Source organism: Prunus persica, chromosome G5 (genome assembly GCF_000346465.2).
Source record: "Prunus persica cultivar Lovell chromosome G5, Prunus_persica_NCBIv2, whole genome shotgun sequence".
Taxonomy (NCBI): domain Eukaryota; kingdom Viridiplantae; phylum Streptophyta; class Magnoliopsida; order Rosales; family Rosaceae; genus Prunus; species Prunus persica.
In genome coordinates, this window is record NC_034013.1 from 6,045,716 (window position 1) to 6,061,765 (window position 16,050).

General features: G+C 36.4%; 1 pseudogene; it reads left to right on the forward strand.

Annotated features, from left to right (window-relative positions):
• On the forward strand, positions 1,063-2,201 carry LOC18775909 (annotated as a pseudogene).

Below are 16,050 nucleotides of genomic sequence, written 5' to 3' on the forward strand. Positions count from 1 at the left end.
TCTTGGTTTGGTAGTTGAGAAAGCTCATCCCGAGTGCGAGCAGTTCGCCAAAGCGCGCAAGCATTTTCAGAACTAATTTAAGGAATTGAAGATGAAAACCGTCTGATATTAAATCAATCTCCAATTTCAGTGAATTTTTCTTTTTGATTGCAAAGAGAGATGAATTTTTCTTTCTGATATTCACAGTTATGTTTCGTGAATTCACAACAAGTATAAACAAAGAAGTGTAATTAGAAGTGCACTCAAGTATTATATCCGTGAAGATATTGCCATGTCGATTAATCTAGTCTTTTTATTTTTTACTTTATTAATTCTTAATTAAGATTCAATTTAGGACCTATTTAAAGAGAAGTAAAATACGATTTAAAATCTATCTTATAACCTAATAATCTCCTAATCAAAATACTAAACTTTTAACATGTCACCTATCAATTTAGCCCTTAATTATACTAAGCTTAAATTCCATGGTCCATACTAGTTTGATTTTTATTTTTTATTTTGGTGTGAAAATTTGGTCTTTTCTTTTAAATAATGTGCTAGATAGTGTGAAAGTAGCAAATAAATAGTGATGTGTGCAAATTGGATTTGACACATATCACAACCCATATCATCATTAAGGCCCTAAAAATTCAATCATTCTGTGCCTGGTTAATACGTTAAGTAGTTTATGAAATGATTAAGATCGAAGAGGATCCATGACTTGTAATGGATCACTTGTTCATTTCCTTAAAATAATAAAAAAATAAACTCGCAATACCGACTCCATTCGTAATTCCATCAATTACTCGTCTATCAAAAAAATAAGTTAGTTTAGCTAATCTTCTTATACTGTTAGTAAAGGATAATGTGAAATTAGGAAATAAATAATGATTAACGGACCCAAAACATTGAATTATTGTGTGCCCAGTCAGAAATTCTTCGAGGGCACGTAGACAGGTCCCCATCTAGTATACTATGAGGAAAAGGACAGCCCACAACAAGTTTATGTCTATAAAATGCCAGATGCTCATTGAATGTCTTGTGCCCATGAAAGATTAAATATATTTTCACAGAATGCGTACCATGGCTCTCACAAATCAAGGCCAGTACCTCTGCTTAGCTTTTCTTTTCATTTTGGCCATTTGCTCCTCTCAAGCATCGTCACGCCAAATTTATGATGAGAAAACCATGTTGGCGAGACATGAAGACTGGATGGCTCAATTTGGGCCAGTTTTTTTTGTAAGGATGCTGAGGAGAAACAGAGGCGATTCGTGATATTCAAGGCCAACTTGGAGTTCATTAAGCTTTTAACAAACACATGAGCCAGAACTACTTCACTCTAAGCTTAAATGAATTTGCAGACCTAACCAATGAGGAGTTTCAGGAAATTCGTAATGGTTACACGAAACGATCCTCCAAATCGATCATGTCCAATTCCACGAAAGCTACATGTTTCAGATATTGAAATGTCACTGATGTGCCTCCTTCAGTGGATTGGAGAGAAAAGGGTGACGCCTATCAAGGACCAAGGCAAATGTGGTAAGTATTAAACAAGTTGTTAAATGATGATGCATTCACTTTTTCACAACATAACATGTTATTGAGTGATGAGGCATGTTATTTCAATTTTATAGGGTGTTGTTGGGCGTTCTCAGCAGTGGCAGCGACAGAAGGGGTTAAAAAGCTCAAAACCAGAAACTAAATCTCAGTATCAGAGCAAGAGCTTGTGGATTATGACACTACAGGTCAAGGTCATGGCTGTGAAGGTGATCTAATGGATGACGCTTTTCAATTCATCCAACGCAACAAAGGCTGACAACTGAAGCTAATCACTCCTACCGGGGTGTAGATGGAACTAGTTGCAACACTCAGAAAGCTGCATCCCAAACAGTGTCCATAAACGGGTACGAGGATGTGCCTAAAAACAACCAAAATGCTATGTTGCAAGCCGTCGCTAACCAACCAATTTCGGTTGCCATTGACGCAAGTGGCTGTACCTTCCAGTTTTATTCAAGTGGGGTGTTCACCGTGGTATAAACTTAGATCATGGTGTTACTGCAGTTGGATACGGGACTAGTAGTGATGGGACTAAATACTGGCTGGTGAAGAATTCTTGGGGCACAGGGTGGGGGGAGGGTGGATATGTGATGATGCAAAGGGGCATTCCTGCCAAGGAAGGACTCTGTGGCATTGCTATGGAAGCTTCTTATCCAACCGCATGATTAATTAAAATGCATATATGTCATAATCAGCCCCGATCTCTTGGACCACAGGGGTCCAAGAGACTATGGTCACCCACCGTTAGATGTAACATCCAACGGTTCAAAAAAGTTTCTTAAAAGGAGTGCAAGAGTGAGTGAATCGTTGAATTTACATCCAACGGTGAGTGACCACAAATCTCTTGGATCCCTATAGTCCAAGAGATCAGGACTGATGTCATAATATAGTGTGGTGTATAAAATATGTATAATTGAATAATATAGAAAGACGCTAGCTATGAGCTGCTATCCTTCCACTTTGAAATCCATGCCTCAAAACATAGAAACAATTAACCCATGACGTGGATTTGCTCTTAAAATCTCACGCAATTAATTAGCAGCTATAGCTATGAGGTTGACATGTTTTCATTACCATTGCAAGGTTAAATCAAGTTAGATTAAGGGTGCATATTTTTGCTCACCATCATTCTTAATACTTGACATGTATCTATGGGTATAACCATGGTTATATAAATATATAACTATGATTATGTCAATGAACATACGTGTCAAGTGTTAAGATGGGTAGTGAGAATACACATCTGGTTAAAGTGGTGAGTAAATATATTCCCCTAGAGTAATCACATGATCATGTCATTGATCCTACAAGGTAAAACTGTGAAACGACGTCATTAGACTTGTTCGTGGGTGGCATGGATTGGAAACAGGTAATTAACCATAGAGTATGCTACACTTACCACATTTTACCCCACATTTCTATACCAGATGATGTGACATGTCCATATCATATGCCATATCAATTAAATCAATGAAGTGTATTGTAATAAAGAAAGTTTAACTAACAGTTTTTTTTAAAGTGTTAATAAATCATAAAAAGAAAAGAAAATATTAAATAATTTTAATTGATGTGACTGTCCACCTCATCTGCCACATAAGGTGGTATGGGAATGTGGTATACAAATGTGGTAAGAGTAGCATTATTCGTAGAGAAACCTAGGTATTTAATCCCATAATTTTGTATAAATGGAAAGCATATTACACCGGAGACAATGAAATAAAAAGATGTCAAAGCTTTCAATAATACTTTATATTTTTAAAGAGGGGGAAGTACAATATTATGATGAAGAGATGAGTCTTTTTGTCAATTAAGATGCACCATTTATATATCCTACATCCACATTACCTTTTGCATGATCCTGCCATGAACATCCAAAAATGCAACGATCTAGTTAAAATTCATTTCATTGTTCCTATAACTTGTTCTTCCTATACACACACAAATTCCATGAATTAATTGACAATGTGATATTAATATTACCATATAACATTTTCAACATTCTCATCTCGTCCTTGCATTCAAGTAAAGAAAAGAATACACGTATCCATGGATTGTTGATGTCTAAATTTGACTCAACGGTTTAAGATCGTAAAAACAACACATTCACATCATGACACACACTCAAGTCAGGCTACGTCCATAATATACAATTAGTGAACTGAATTACATGAATCTACAAGTACGGGATATAAATGCTACAAGCCCTACATGCTACAATATCTGTCCTATTTTTGGGTCAACCATTCCTTATTCTCTTTGATAGTACAATCGAGTTTACATGTTAGGATCCTAACGGGGATATTAAACGCTGAAAAGGAAATAATCAATTCCCAATAAGCCCTTAATATCATCTAACCAAGATACAAGCCTCATATATATCTTTACAAATCTTTCTAGTTCTTAAAGGTTATAGCATCCATGTAACAACCCGATCCAAAATTAATATTTAATTATTAATTTATTCATGTAAAAGATATTTTTACCCCGGAATATTTTAATGATTTAAAAGTTTACTTTTTATTCAGGAAGGAATTTGGGGATTTCAGTTGTACCGTTGCGTAGAGCACATCGAGATGAGTCTGTAGACACGTAATGGGCTCAAATTCGAGTTGTTACGAGAGAGATATGATCAAAATTCAAGTAAAATCATAATTTTGCCAAACTGGTTTTTAAAACTAGAATCTCTCTCTCTCTCTCTCTCTCTCTCTCTCTCTCTCTCTCTCTCTCTCTCTCTCTCTCTCTCTCTCTCCCTCCCACCGAGCAGCCCCTACCCTTCGAATTTTGTTGCACGGCCAGTGGCTCCAAGAGCCACCACAGCCACCACTTGGGGCGGCACCGGTCCCAAAAGGACCATTGTGAGGTCCTCTTCTAGTGCTACACGGTCTCCGCCGCCAAACACCAGCACAGCTGCCGGATTCTGCGGAAATCCAGTCGAAATTGACCCGTTTTTCCTTCGATTGTTTCAGACGTTTTCGGGGTCCAAATTTTATGATTGAGGTATGCTTTTCGATCCTTTCGAGGTGTTTTCGCTGCTGGTTGTGTTATTTAGGAGAAATTTCTGCGTTTTGGTAGTCAAATAAGTAATAGAAGTTTCGGCCTCCAATTTCAGCCACTTTCGGCCATTTTTCAGGGTAGGTCCAAGAACAAAAGTAGCTCCAATTGATGTCCTGAACCTAGGGTAGGAAGCTTGGCCATTAATTTTGAGAATTTTCCAGCGATCGTTATCGGTTTGGGCACCTGCGCGCTGCTAGCGCGTGTGGTGGAGCGTAGGCACTGTAGCAAAGGGGCATTGTGTCCTAAAATGATCTCCTGGGCCTCACGAGCGCGTAGGTACTTTCGGATTCCTATTTGGTTAACGTTTGGACCCCAAACGGATTTTGCCTATTGTGCGATTTCCGGGTTCGATTCATTTGAACCGTTGGATCATAGTCAATTTCATATATGTTGATCTAGGTAATTCCATAATTGTATATGATTTGACGGATCATAAAACAAAGTCCCGGATCCTCCGAAAATACCAACCCTATGGCTAGGTTTACACTAATTGTCCGATCGTGGGTAATCCGACCGTCCGATCGAGACCAAACTCTCGGAACATGTGTCCTAGGAATTTTGGAACCTCTAGAAACTTTCGGATCGGTATTTTGAGGGCGTAGACCCCATGGGGTCCCGGGTTGACTTTTTGAGACTTTATCGCTTTTGAGTCTTGTGTCTCTTTTAGACCATCCTAAATATGGGAAAAGCTCATGTGGGCATAGGAATGACTTTAAACTCGAGGCATGCACTTCTAGGAGCGGGGGTCATTGTTTCGGATTAAATAATGATGTTGAGTTCTATTGGAAGTTGATATAAAGGTCGGGATATGGTTTTCAAACCCATTACAGGAGTAACCCCTAGTTGCTTTGAAACAGTTTATCATTTATAAATATTGCCCCACGAGTTCCACGGACACTCGAACCATGTGGTGTGATGAATGCGGCTCAGGCTGACTAATGGTCCCCTGAGGCCTGCGAGGATTACGACTCGGATAGAAGTAGTATGTCTAAGGCCTGCAAGGATTACGGCTCAGATAAAAGTGGTATCTCCGAGGCCTGCGAGGATTGCGGCTTGGATAGAAGTGGTATCTTTGAGGCCTGCGAGCATGGAATTGACGATATTAATAGAATTGACGGATCAGGAATAGGGGTACGACTAGGTGGAGAGAATTTCAGTTATGAGATATTCAAGCACCTTATTAAAGGGGAAGAACTACGTGTGGCTTGATCCCTTGTTGAGGGTACGTAGGCAATCTAGAATTCTAGGTGCAGCCACGAGGTCAAGTAATAAAGTTAGTCCAGTTGAGTTATTATGAAATCTAATACAGTTCTAGAGATTTTATAAGAAATTGAATTGAATGTTGTTAGCAGAATGATTTATTCGATTTATTGAGGCCGGAGGCTAGAATAATAAGATGCTTGATTTTTGGATATAATTTGATACATGCTGGCAGTTGGGTTAATATAAACATATATGCTTGTTTTACAGGTGGGAATTTTTGGGAAATGTTCAATTTAGAGGGGAGACTCTATTGAATTTTTAGCAGAAGTCGTACTTGAATTTCATTGAATTTTGGTTAGAAGGGCTTTTTGGTCAATTGTGTCCGGCAACCACCAGGTGTCGGACACGCACATATACTAAGTACTGGCCTAGCTTCTTAAGAGCAAAATTTTAATCAATTTTTTGCTTTAGTTTATGTGTTGAAGGTAGTGTAGAGACGTAGAGAAGAAACAAAATAATTATCTGAAATTCAAACATACAAAGCCAAAACCAGGGATAAGAATATAACGATATAAACGATAACATTAATATTTAGCAAACTTACATAAAAGCAGAAGGGCAATAGTGCTTAACAAAAGCTTCGCAGAAGCAGCACTTGGAATATAAAAACACTCAAACACTCAAGCACTCAAACACTCCAAAGTACAAAGTTTATTTCTGGAGGTGATAATTTTGCGATGATCTACAACTGAGGAGAGGTCCTCCTTTTAAAGCTTCAGGGCTGTTGTCGTGTCAAATAAAGACAATAAGTCACAAATCAGCCTACAGTAGAGCTGCATCTTCACTTTGAGGATTCTCGCTGAACTTTCCCGCAAACAGTCAAAAAGAAAAAGCAAACTTTTTATAAAAGCGAAAGCAGAGCTAAAGCAGAAGAATCTTGCTTTAACCAGAGGAAAAATACAGTTAAACGACAAGAAAGAAAAAACTACAATTTTACAAATTGTCTCTTATCAGACATAATATTACTGAGCCCACCATAAAGCTCCGTATGGAAATTGTCCATGTCTTCATTAGCAAAAGGGTCCACCTCATCTTCAGGCTGGGTGGCAGATGCTGAAGCCATAGATTCGTCATCCAGATCGAGAATTTCAAGGACTTTCTTTTTCAACTCTTCTTTAGAAGATGATGATCCTGGCTGGTCTATCCACAGTTGCAACTTTTGGGAAACAGTCAGATTAGAAGAAGTGACCAAAGGCAGAGCAGCAGCAGAGGCGGGAGATGGGATAAGAGCTGGGACGATCTTGGTGGGAGCCAGGTGATCCCTAGTGAATTTATCCCACTATCCGATTAAGATACTTCAGACTAAATTTGGAATATAAGTCCATTCCTCATCAACATCCTCCGAAATAATATATTCCCATTTTAATATACATGGTAGTTCATACATTATCATGAACCACATGAATAAGGTCCTTTAATCAGGATGGTTTTTATTCCATTTGCAAAATTTCATTTGAAAATATTCCTTAATTTCAGGAGGAAGGTATTCCAAAGTAGGACCCCAAATCAGAAAGAAGCTCTTGAACCAATTAGGAAGTTCTTTAAGAGCTCTAAGCTTAAACTGGATAAACCAAGTATGAGAATATTTTTGCTTTTGGAAACATAAAACATATTCCCATGCCTTTTTATAATCCCATAAATTATAGGAATATGGCCAAATTTCAAGATGGATAAATCTCACTACTACAAAAAAGCAAAAAGACGACGGTAAATCATCGTCGTGTATTCGGTTTTCCAATGGTCGTGGAATCCACCGTCATCTTTTCCCTCATAAACCACGACGCTAAATCACCGTCGTTGTTAAAATATACAACGTCATCAACAAATACAAAACGACGTCTTTGTACTGCAAAAAGATCTAAAAAAGCAGTCGAGGATGAGAACAGGCGACCAACTCTCTAAAAACACCGTCGTTAAAAAGGAAAAATATGACACATATTAACAGAACAAGGCCGCAAGATAGACATACAACGACGAAAATTAAAATAAGACGCCGTTAAATATCATTTTCACGACAATAAAAAATATGGCGTCTTTAAATACATTAGAAGACGACGTTATTGATACCTACTACGTCGCCTATATAAAAACAGCCGTCGTAAAATAAATTTTCCACTTCGATTTTTCTATAAAAGATGACGTGGAAATAGTTGTCAGTGTCATTATTTACGACGTATGTATTTATAGAGTAGACGTTGAACAACGAAACAACGTCGGTTACAAATATATGAGAGTCGTATTACAAAATTTATACGTCCTATTTTCAGAAACAAACAACAACGATAAATATTAGACGTTGTTAAATAAAACAACGTCGAAAACAAATAAAAACACACTTGTTTAGTCTGCTAAAGTTCTAAAAAATAGTCGAGGATGAGAATAGACGACCAACTCAAATAAATCACCGTCGTTAAAAAGGAAAAATATGACACATATTAAAAGAACAAGGCCGCAAGATAGACATACAACGACGACAACTAAAACACTACGCCGTTAAATATAATTTTCACGACAAGAAAAAATATGACGTCTTTAAATACATGAGAAGACGACGTTATTGAAATCTACTACGTCTCTTATTTACAAACAACCGTCGTGAAATAAATTTTCCACTTCGATTTTTCTAAAAAAGATGACGTGGAAATAGTTGTCAGTGTCATTATTTACGACGTGTGTATTTATATAGTTGACATTGAAATGCGAAACAACGTCGGTGGCATTTATATAGTCGACGTTGTATTTATATGTATTCATTACTCACGACGCACTTATTAATATAGACGACGTTGAACTTCTAAACAACGTCGGTTCCAAATAAATGAGAGCCGTATTACAGAACATATAGACGGCGTTGATTATGATGAGAGCCGTATTACAAATAACGTCGATTAATTGATATTAGACGGCGGTTATAATGAATTACCGTCGGAATTCATTTCGTTCCTCTTCGTTTATAAAAGAACTTGCGACGTGGAAAATGTATGATGACGTCGTATTTTTTAACATTCAGATTATATATCTCGTTTTTTAGACGTCGATATTATGGGATTGGAGTCGTGTTATTTTGAATTACATGGCGGTTCTTAATCCTTCCCCGACGTGATATCCTGAATAATTACTTCACAATAGCGTCGTGGTTCTTCATTGTTACGTTGCTTTAAGACGTCGGTAAATATGCTGAATAACTGGTTCACAATAACGTCATGTTTTATTTGAACAGACGTCGTTTTTTATGCAGAATATAATGATGTAATCTGGAACCAGTATTTTTTGCACTGATTGTTTTGTGGCCAAAACCTGTATAATGAAAGTGAAGAAATCACATTACAATATATTACAAAATTAATGTCATACACTGCCAATTAGGGGTGGGCATTAGAACCGCAAAACCGCAAAACCGAACCAAACCAAACCGAAAAAATCCGGAAAAAACCGTGTTGACTAAAAAAGTCAAAAACCGAGTCAAATCTGAACCGGACCGGTTCAGACCGGTTCCGGTTCCGGTTTTCTACTACAAGGAACCGTCCAATCCGAACCGGTCCAATATAATTAATTAATATATATTTTTTATATTTTATATATTTATATTTTATATTTTATATATAGTTAACATGTGGCTGTTTTGTATTGGCTATCTAAAATACTACCGTACGCACACATACACAGGATCATCACAACTAAAACACACGATTTAGGGGTTTCTTCTTCCTTCTTCGATTTTTTTCCTCTCCCTCTCTCTGATTTCAGAGCCGCCGAACCCGAAGAACCTTTCCTTTCCTCTGCGTGAAACCATTGTTGCAGCCATCCTTGTTCTTCTTCAGCCGTCGCGCCGTCGTCCTCGTCACGCAAGCAGGTTCAATTCTTCTGGCTTTCTTTTTTCTTTGTTTTTTCGTTTTGTTTCTTTTCCCCCTTCGATTCTCTGTCTGACCATCTCTATGTCCTCCATCAGCAGTTCGTGCAGATCATCATCCATATTTCTGGAGTAGGTTGCAGCTTCGCACTCCTTTTTTTTTCTCCCATTGACGCAGCCGTCCGTGCACTCCTCCTCGTCAGTTTTCCATTGAAGACTCTCTCTGGACTCCAAGAGCAGAGAGCTGCTTACTTGGGCTCTGGTCAAAGTGGCTGGTTTTTTTTTAAAAAAACTAACTGGTTTTGATGAATTGGGTATGTGTAGAAATTGTGGATCAAGATGGGAAGTCGTCACTTCTTTCCCTGTGAAAGCGTTCGACTCTGTTGTTCTTGCCATCTATGAAGGTTTCTGCAACTTGAAACAGGTTCATTTCTCGCAAATTTTTGTTCTTTTATTCGTTGGGATTTTGTTGTCCTTTTGTATATTTAGTTATATCCTCTGGTTGTTTGCTTAGAAAATGAAAGAGTGAAAGCACGAATCATATTTTATTTTATGTTTTCCACTACTTGAGAAGTTCAAAGTTTCAAAACAATTAAGCCAAGTTGTTAATCTTCAATATTGTTATCTCTGTTTGCATTTGTATTTTTATCAAACTTTCATGACTGTATATTTCTTCTGCTCATTATTTGTTTAGGGAATTAGATATGGTGTTTCGGTTTGTGCTCATATTGTGCATTCAATTTTTTCAATTTTGCAGTTTTGCAGATTTTGAGATTTTCAGTTTTTCGTTTTGCTTTATTACTGCTGTCATAGGCAACTATTTTGAGAAATTGGCTTGCTTAGGGTTCTTTGTTTTTTCGTGCTGAATCCAATGATGCAAAGAATGTCAAAATTGGGCTAGTGGTTTGAAAGCTAAAGGCTAAAAACTGAACAGATGTTAGATTTGTCAAAACTGCAATTTGAAACCCTTTATTTTCTTGCTTGGCTCAAGTCTAGTTAATTGGTTTCTGTTTTTCAGTTGCTTTCTAGTTAAGTGTTGTTAGCTTGTAGTTGACTTTTGTTTGTTGTTTCGGTTTGATTTACTAGTGTGCATTCAAATTTATTAATTGGTTGTGCATTCAAATGGATTAATTGATTAATTGACAGTGTATAACAGATTTGCTGCAATATTTTTCAGTTTTTCAGTTTTGTAGTTTTTCAGTTTTTCAGATTTTCAGTTTTGCATATTTTCAGTTTTGGATTGAATTTGGATTGTATTTTTGTTGAAGTTGGATTCATTTTGATGATGTTGAAGTTGGATTGAATTTGGATTGAATTTTTGTTGAAGTTGGATTCATTTGAATTTGGATTGTATTTTTGTTGAAGTTGGATTCATTTTAATGTGTTGAAAGCTTGATGGAACCTCAAATTTGGGGTATGTTAGTATATAAAATACATTTTGGGCAGATTTGTTAAAATTTAAAAAAAAAAAAAAAAAAAAAAAACCGGAACCGCAGGAACCGAACCGGAACCGGACAGGTCCGGGTTGGTTCGGATTTCTGTATGGATGTTGAGCAGAACCGGTCCAAACCGAACCGGTCTGCACTATCGGATCAGGTTCCATTTTTCCCCCGGAACCAGTCCAAACCGAACCGTGCCCACCCCTACTGCCAATTACATAAGCATCATTCAATCCATATATCTTCACACCCATCTCGAATATTTTGACCACCTAACTCACCCACCAGTTCATCAAATGTGTCAACATTTGGCATCCCTCTAGTAAATGGCTCACACTCAATTATCACATCACCTAAGACTTCATCACCAATAACATCATTATATTCTCTATTAGGCATTGATAACACTACCGACCAACCATGATGCATCGGGTCGTCAACAAAAAATATTTGTTTGACTTGAGAAGCCAAAACAAATTGGTCATTCCTATGTCCAATTTTACTCAAATCTACAAGGGTAAATCCAAGTTCGTCGACTACAAGACCAGTACTATCTATCCAATCACACCTAAAGACTGGGATTGTAAACTTTTGGTAGTCAAGGTCCCAAATTTCTTGAATGACACCATAGAAACCCATATTTGAGAGAATTGGGTTTTTATCCTTGGCACTAGCAACTTGCATGGTATGTGCAAGTAAATAAACTCCACTATTTTGAGTTGTCCGCACATCATCTCGTGCCTTGATATTGAATTTAATACCTTTAATAAGATAGCTCCTATATAATGGCATTGCCATGTTTGGACCAGCTGCTAGCCACTTTAAATTTTCTGATACGCCATGATTGTCTTCCTCAAGTTCACTTTGAACCTACAAATTAATCATATCTTAATTCAATCTAACATAGAAATAAGAAGAAAATTAAAAGAGAAATATGTTATTCAACAACATATACCTTGAAGCGTAGCCATTGAATGAAAGTGCTATTGTGCTTATCCTGCAGCCACTTTGTTCTCTTTCTAAATTTTGGATAAGCAGTCTTGATGTGGATCATATGTTGCCTACATGACACGAAAAATTCAAGCATTACGGTCCCAAATATATAAGCTAAACATAAGAAATAATTTAAAATGGAAACTTAAAGAATAAAACTCATACGTACTCGATATAAGGTAGGACTTCCTCCGTATTCTCCAAGACATATAGATGTGCTTGATTCAACAGGTCCTGTTCAATCGTTGTCGTATGCCTAAAAAGGCGTAGTGTCTCAGTTTATTTTCAAGAACCCAAAACCCATTAAGAACACAACATATATATGAAACCAAGCAAGAAACCAACATATACATGAAACCAAGCATGAAAACAATAAATCCATTCCCAATTCAACATAACATAGGGTGATTAAAAGATCCGACAAAATTAAATCCATTCCCAATTCAACATAACAGATAATGTAATCTATGAACCCATTAAACAGAAAATCCATGAACCCATACCTGCACATTATTAACAGATCGCAAAGCATATACCTAAAACCCTTTAATAAAACAACCTAATATCATTCAATGAATTTACAAGGGGAAGATAGGGTTTGTACTTACAGGTTGGACGAGCTCACAGATTCGACGGAGCCTGGAAAGTGCAACTTTTAATTAGAGCAGAAGTGAGAGAGCGAAATGTTATGTTGCGCGAAATCTGAAAATTTTAGGGTTCAGGGTTAGAAGTATAAGAATAAGAGCCAAATCTAAAAAATTTAGGTCGCGCGAAAATTTTTAGAGAGCGCGCTCTTTAAAACGTCGAAAGAAAAACCATAGCGAAAGTTCTACAAGAACCGACGTAAATGTAATATTCCACGACGGAAACACTGAACGTAGCGCCGTTTATTTTGACGCTTGATTTTTCGGATTAATTTTAAATTAATTTTGAATATTTTGATATAAAGACGACTGAAAAACCACGTCAGGGTTAAGAAATTGAAGACGTTGTAAATTATAATAGATGACTTATATATTAAAATGACGTCATTTAAAGTAGAAACCATGTCGGATATTTTACTGCACGACGTAACATATGTATTCCACGACTCAACCACCGTCGTTAAAAATTAATACCCTAAACCCTTAAAACTAAATTATATAATTTAAAATTTTAAGTTTATAAAAGGGTTTATGGTTTTACAGCCTAATATATACCCTATACTACTCAAAAATTATACTTTAAAAATAAACCCCAATAAATAACAACCCTAATCTCTAAACCCTAGACTCTAAACCCTAAAGCATAAAACTAGAAGTGATTTTATGACTCATCAAAACAATTTTGTTTTGGATGGTCATTTTAAATTTTTGTTATTCAAAATGAATTTTTTCAAGGTTTAGGGGGAAGAAAATATATCAATGACTTCATAGGAGTTGACTTTGCATTTTTCTGATTTATTTTAAATTTATTTTGAATATTTTGATATAAAAATAATAAAATATTCTTATCACAACAACAAACCACGTCGGTGTTAATAAATTGTAGACGTTGTAAATTGTAATAGACGACTAAGTTGTTAAAATGACGTCGTTTAAATGAGAAACCATGGCGGATATTTAACTATCCGACGTAAAATATATATTCCACGACTTAACCGCTGTCGTTACAAAGTACTACCCTGAACCCTTAAGAAATTGAAGACGTTGTAAACCATAAACGACTCAATTGTTCAAAAAACGTCGTCTAAATATCTTTTTACGTCGGATTTGTTTAAAACGAAACAACAAAAAACGACAGTTTTTGACTTTATTAGGTCGTTGGAAAAGTATTACACGTCGGTTACACAATTTGTATGTTTGTTTTTTTTTTTAATTTAAGAAAACCCCAACAAATTTTTACATTATATATTATAGACAAAATTTGTACATTATACATAAATATCAAGTGGTCAATAATTCCCCTATTCCATGTGAAGGCAAACAAACTCTGCCCATTCATTCCGGACTTCATCAATTGCTTCTTGGGGGTATGGCGCTTCCTGTTTTCCCTTGGCATACTGCATAAACAATGACTATTAGGGTTTATAAATAAAAAGAAATTCAATCACAGACGATGATATTTTTCATAACCGACGTAGTATATCTATTCAACGACGGTAATTTTACATGACCGTCGTTGATAATACAAAAAACGACGTAAAATGTATGAAGGTAATTTCTTCTTACCTTCTTCTCAAACCCCAAGGAAGGATCCATGATGATGTCCCTCATGAAACGCATCACATAATACCCGCATTCGACACTGCTGGGTTGCTTTGGTGTGCCTGACAGAGTTTTCCAAATTACTGTTTTACGGCCTGATCTGGCTATGTGAGAATTATATATTTTTATAGCACTGTTCACGATGTTTTTGCCCTCTTCATCGACCACACGATTTCCAGGCAGAGGATCCAGAAAATAGACGGTTTCCCTCTTTGCTCTCACAATCAGCAAGATCCAATGACAGCTGCACAAAATTAATATAAAAACGACGGTTATTTACAAAAATGACGTATTATAATATTTCACAAGACGAAATAAAGTAGCAATCGACGACATTATATATTTATCACGACGATAAATAACTACCGACGTGGTTAGTAGTTTCAAACAACTCAATAAAATAAAACACCGACGTGGTTAGTTTATACGCTGTCATTTATTGAAAATCATAAAAACAAAATCCTGTTAAAGAGACTAACCCTGGATTGTAAGGCATCATGAAAATCTGTTCACCATCAGTCTTCTGAAGTCGAGCTGCTACCAATCGTGATCTGTCAGCTATTGTCCCAGAGTTGGCACTAACTGTAGCAGGGTCGATAAAGCCAACCATGCTGCACATATTTGCTTGTTTCAAAAGATCATGTAAGTACCTAAATATATAAAATAATATAAACAAGTCAGCACAAAAAAACACACGACGGTTATGTATAACAAAACGACGTATTATAAAATTTCACACGACGTACTGAAATAGACAACGACGTTATAATATATTTATCACGACGGTACATACTAACGACGTGGTTAGTTAGTTAAGACGACGCAATAAATAAACCAACGACGTATTATTTTAGAATGACAAACCTCATATATACAGCAACCACAGTAGCTCCTATTTCTTCCATGCCTGCAAATTGTGTAATATCTTCAGGCAGAACGAAGGTATCGCGTTCTAGACCAAACACCTCCTTATCAATTGTAAAGTTCAGGGTCTTATCCTGAGGCACGAGTGTCGTTTCCACATAACGACAAAGGGATTTTAAAGAAGATGGCGCCTCCACATTTGAATAATCAACAACTTTAATAACCTGTTTAAAGAAATAAAAAAAATGACGTGGTAATTCAATAAAAACGACGGTTTAAGGAATAAAACGTCGTCTGAAAAGAATTTAAACGACGGTGAAAAAACCGTCGTGGTGAATAATTTATTACGTCTTAGAAAAAAATTCCGCCGTCTAAGTTGTAAACAAACGACGGTTTAAAGAAAAAAATTCCGCCGTCTGAAATTTTGAAAAACAAATAAAAAAGGCAAAGTTATGTGAACATACCTGGTTGTCATGCTTTTCTTCATCTTCTTTCTCCTTTTCATCTTGTTTTTCTTCTTTCTTCTCTTCATCTATTACGCCGGGAATGACTAACACCGTCGTCTAAAAACCACAAAGTTTTAAAAATAACGACGTTTAATGGCGTGTAAAACATGTAAACTAAATACGACGTGGTATTGAAATACAAACGACGGTTTATTTTTAAAATCGTCGTGGTATGTATTTCAAACGACGGTTTTATTAATAATAACGACGTCTAATAGTTTTTAAAAAAACAGAGAATTCAAAGTTCAGATATGTTACCTTTTCTTCCTGATGTTTCCCATTTTTGGCAGTATCATCCT